The 5,308-nt window shown below is 41.2% G+C and overlaps 1 long non-coding RNA gene across 1 annotated transcript; it reads left to right on the forward strand.

The window, feature by feature from the left end:
* Window positions 1-1,507: 1,507 nt before the first annotated feature.
* On the forward strand, window positions 1,508-4,103 carry LOC115165231 (uncharacterized). The gene is made up of 2 exons (XR_003870111.1): window positions 1,508-1,947; window positions 1,986-4,103. It is a non-coding gene; the product is annotated as an uncharacterized LOC115165231 (long non-coding RNA).
* The last annotated feature ends 1,205 nt before the right edge of the window (window positions 4,104-5,308 follow it).

Consider the following 5,308-nt stretch of genomic DNA (forward strand, 5'->3'; position numbering starts at 1 on the left):
AAATAGATTTTTATTTGGATTTCATGTAATAGACATACACAAAATAGTCCAAATTGGTGAAGTGAAATGAAAAAAACGGAAAAGTGGTGCGTGCATATGTTTTCACCCCCTTTGCTATGAAGCCTCTAAATAAGATCTGGTGCAACCAATTACCTTCAGAAGTCACATAATTAGTTAAATAAAGTCCACCTGTGTACAATCTAAGTGTCACATGAGCTGTCACATGATCTCAGTATGTATACACCTGTTCTGAAAGGCCCCAGAGTCTGCAACCCCACCAAGCAAGCGGCACCATGAAGACCAAGGAGCTCTCCAAACAGGTCAGGGACAAAGTTGTGGAGAAGTACAGATCAGGGTTGGGTTATAAAATATCTGAAACTTTGAACATCCCACAGAGCACCATTAAATCCATTATTAGTGAATGGAAAGAGTATGGCACCACAACAAACCTGCCAAGAGAGGGCCACCCACCAAAACTCACGGACCAGGCAAGGAGGGCATTATTCAGAGAGGCAAACATATGGAAGAAGGTACTCTGGTCAGATGAGACTAAAATTGAGCTTTTTGGCCATCAAGGAAAACGCTATGACTGGCGCAAACCCAACACCTCTCATCACCCCGAGAACACCATCCCCACAGTGAAGCATGGTGGTGGCAGCATCATGAAACTGGTCAGAATTGAAGGAAGGATGGATGGTGCTAAATACAGGGAAATTCTTGAGGGAAACCTGTTTCAGCCTTCCAGATATTTGAGACTGGGACGAAGGTTCACCTTCCAGCAGGACAATGATCCAAAGTATACTGCTAAAGCAACACTCGAGTGGTTTAAGGGTAAACATTTAAATATCTTGGAATAGCCTAGTTAAAGCCCAGACCGCAATCCAATTGAGAATCTGTGGTATGACTTAAAGATTGCTGTACACCAGCGGAACCCCTCCAACTTGAAGGAGCTGGAGCAGTTTTGCCTTGACGAATGGACAAAAATCCCTGTGGCTAGATGTGCCAAGCTTATAGAGACATACCCCAAGAGACCTGCAGCTGTGATTGCTGTTAAAGGTGGCTCTACAAAGTATTGGCTTTGTGGGGGTGAATAGTTATGCACGCTCAAGTTTTCTGTTTTCTTGTCTTATTTCTTGTTTTTTTCACACAAAAAAAATATGTTGCATCTCAAAGTGATAGGCATGGTGTGTAAATCAAATGAAACAAACCCCCAGAAAATCAATTTTAATTTCAGGTTGTAAGGCAACAAAATAGGAAAAATGCCAAGGGGGGTGAATACTTTCGCAAGCCATTGTAAACACTATAGTTCATGTAGTCTACAGGTTTCAGACCTAAACACTATAGTCCATGTAGCCTACAGGTTTCAGACCTAAACACTATAGTCCATGTAGTCTACAGGTTTCAGACCTAAACACTATAGTTCATGTAGTCTACAGACCTAAACACTATAGTCCATGTAGCCTACAGGTTTCAGACCTAAACACTATAGTCCATGTAGTCTACAGGTTTCAGACCTAAACACTATAGTCCATGTAGCCTACAGGTTTCAGACCTAAACACTATAGTCCATGTAGCCTACAGACCTAAACACTATAGTCCATGTAGTCTACAGGTTTCAGACCTAAACACTATAGTCCATGTAGCCTACAGGTTTCAGACCTAAACACTATAGTCCATGTAGTCTACAGGTTTCAGACCTAAACACTATAGTCCATGTAGCCTACAGGTTTCAGACCTAAACACTATAGTCCATGTAGCCTACAGACCTAAACACTATAGTCCATGTAGTCTACAGGTTTCAGACCTAAACACTATAGTCCATGTAGCCTACAGGTTTCAGACCTAAACACTATAGTCCATGTAGTCTACAGGTTTCAGACCTAAACACTATAGTTCATGTAGTCTACAGGTTTCAGACCTAAACACTATAGTCCATGTAGCCTACAGGTTTCAGACCTAAACACTATAGTCCATGTAGCCTACAGGTTTCAGACTGCTTTGGACCTAAACACTGTACCCAGCTGACAACAAACATTCCTACAACTTTAGAAAACGAGTCTCATTAGGTCATTAAATAACATTTTCATACGAATGTTCCTGTGATGTGCAAGGAATGTTTTCAAGAGACAATTCATTTTAATGTAAAATAGAACGTGGTTACCATGTTCTCAGAACTTAATATTTCCCCAGTTGTTTTATTTGTTACACATCATCAAGGCCCTGCTTCTGTTGCTGAGCCAATCAAGGCCCTGCTTCTGTTGCTGAGCCAATCAAGGCCCTGCTTCTGTTGCTGAGCCAATCAAGGCCCTGCTTCTGTTGCTGAGCCAATCAAGGCCCTGCTTCTGTTTCTGAGCCAATCAAGGCCCTGCTTCTGTTGCTGAGCCAATCAAGGCCCTGCTTCTGTTGCTGAGCCAGTCAAGGCCCTGCTTCTGTTGCTGAGCCAATCAAGGCCCTGCTTCTGTTGCTGAGCCAATCAAGGCCCTGCTTCTGTTGCTGAGCCAATCAAGGCCCTGCTTCTGTTGCTGAGCCAATCAAGGCCCTGCTTCTGTTTCTGAGCCAATCAAGGCCCTGCTTGGTGAACCACTGATCCACTCATAGTTCTTTGTCTGTTGTCAAGGAGACTCACACACACAGTGCTTTTAACATACTGTTTTCAACTAACATATTTGACACATTTTGACAAGCGTGATGACATAGTGCATGTTCATTTTTACAGTAATTATTATTCTCACCTGGGATTTGAACTCACAACCTCTTGGTTCATGGTACTCTGATCTTCCTGCTACGCCTCCATATTGGGTCTCAGTTAATCTGACTATTCTCTCATAATTTATTTGATATACTTATTTCAGCAATTTAATGGCTTTCTGTATAATTGTCTGACTTTGGTGGGTCATTTTAACCTGTATTGAATGATACTCCTGAATCACTAGTATGATCATTAAAATATTTTCCTGAGTGTAATTTCACCAGAGCTGAGATTCCACCTATCAGGCTGTTTCAGATCAAGTGCCTAGGGAGGAGGGGTTAGGGGTTATTCAGGACGGGGCCTAACTATACTGGGGAGGAGGGGTTAGGGGGTTATTCAGGACGGGGCCTAACTATACTGGCCCAATAAGTACATGTCCAAGAGATATCCCTTACTGGGGTAGTGGTTAGGGCTTTCATCATTGGTGCTGGTGGCCTGGGTTTGAGACCCTCTAGAGGAGGCACCCTACTGTCACATTCTTTGCAGTATATATTAATGTTACAACACACCTATCTGGTCTAATTAAAATGAGTTTCTCATTGAAAAAGGGAGTCTGTATGATTACCCCTTGATCACCTACTATGACTGCTTTTCCACTACCTGCTGTTCACTATGTATTCATTCTATATAGATGAGCATCATGGTCTTCTGGGAATCTACACCATGAATATCATTCATTTTAAAGTTCTAAAATTGATGCAGCAACTGCAGATTTCCCCTTAACATGTTGTTATTTCTGTGATTTGTCCCAAGTTATTCTGTTGCAGTGTGTGTTTATCCACATTAAAACTTGGAGACGGAACTCTGTGTTGTTTTGGTATAACTGACATCATCGTTGCTTAAATGGTACATTTGAGAAAGTAAAGACATGCTGCTGTAAATATAGAATATGAAAATGACAACGTATATTGCTAAGAATGTGACAGTACCCCCTCCTCCCTAGATCTGAAACACCTTGATAGGTGAAAGCAATAGGGTGAATGCACTTTGAAGTAAATCTCAGCTGTGTTAAAAGTACACTCAAGAAATGCTTTTATTGATCAAAGTGATTCAGGAGTATTATTAAAACAGGTTAATATGCCTCACCAACATTGGACAACTATACAGAAAAGCCCTTCAGTAAATCAAATCAATGATGAGAGCTATATGGTTAAGAGGATTCTGAGATAATTGTCTTTTAAAGTTTCTAACCCTCATTGGTGTCAGCCATTTTTATCTTGTATTCTTTTCAACTTAGCAACATGAATTTGAGTACTATATGCACTGAACTAAAATATAAACACATGTAAAGTGTTGGTCCCATGTTTCATGAGATTAAATAAAAGATCCCAGAAATGTTCCATATCCACAAAAAGCTTATTTCTCTCAAATTTTGTGCACACATTTGTTTACATCCCTGTTAGTGAGCATTTCTGCTTGGTCAAGATAATACATCCACCTGACACACGTGGCATATCATGAAGCTGATTAAACGGCATTATCATTACACAGGTGCACCTTGTGCTGGGGACAAAAAGCCACTCTAAAATGTGCAGTTTTGTCATGCAACACAAAGCCACACGTCTGAAGTTTTGAAGGAGCATGCAATTGGCATGTTGACAGGAGGAATCTCCACCAGTGCTGTTGCCAGATAATTTAATGTTAACTTTTATACCATAAACCGGCACCAACATAATTTTAGAGGATTTGGCAGTACGTCCAACTGGTCTCACAACTGCAGACCATGAATATGGTGTCGTGTGGGCGAGCAGTTTGCTGATGTCAACGTTGTGAACAGAGTGCCCCATGGTGGCGGTTGGGTTATGGTATGGGGCAGGTATAAGCTACGGACAAAGAACGCAATTGCATTTTATCGATGGCAATCCGAATGCACCGTGACGAGATCCTGAGGCCCATTGTCGTGCCATTCATCAGCCTCCATCATCCCAGGTTTCAGTATGATAATGCACGGCCTCATTGTCACAAAGATCTGTACACAATTGCTGGAAGCTAAAAATGTCCATAGCCTGCATACTCACATTGAGCCTTTTTTGGATCCATAGCCTGCATACTCACATTGAGCATGTTTGGGATGATCTGGATCGATGTGTACAACAGCGTGTTCCAGTTCCCGCCAATATCCAGCAACTTCACACAGCCATTGAAGAGGAGTGGGACAGTCTAGAATCAACAGCCTGATCAACTCTATGCGAAGGAGATGTGCCGCGCTGCATGAGGCAAGTGGTGGTCATACCAGATACTGACTCTGTGACTAGAGGTCGACCGATTATGAATTTTCAACGCCGGTACCGATTATTGGAGGACCAAAAAAGCCGATACCGATTAATTGGCTGGTTATTTAATTTATTTATTTGTAATAATGACAATCACAACAATACTGAATGAACACTTATTTTAACTTAATATAATACATCAATAAAATTAATTTAGCCTCAACTAAATAATGAAACATCTTCAATTTGGTTTAAATAATGCAAAAACAAAGTGTTGGAGAAGAAGGTAAAAGTGCAATATGTGCCATGTTAAAAAGCTAACGTTTAAGTTCCTTGCTCAGAACAT

This window comes from Salmo trutta, chromosome 28 (genome assembly GCF_901001165.1).
Source record: "Salmo trutta chromosome 28, fSalTru1.1, whole genome shotgun sequence".
NCBI classification, from domain to species: Eukaryota; Metazoa; Chordata; class Actinopteri; order Salmoniformes; family Salmonidae; genus Salmo; species Salmo trutta.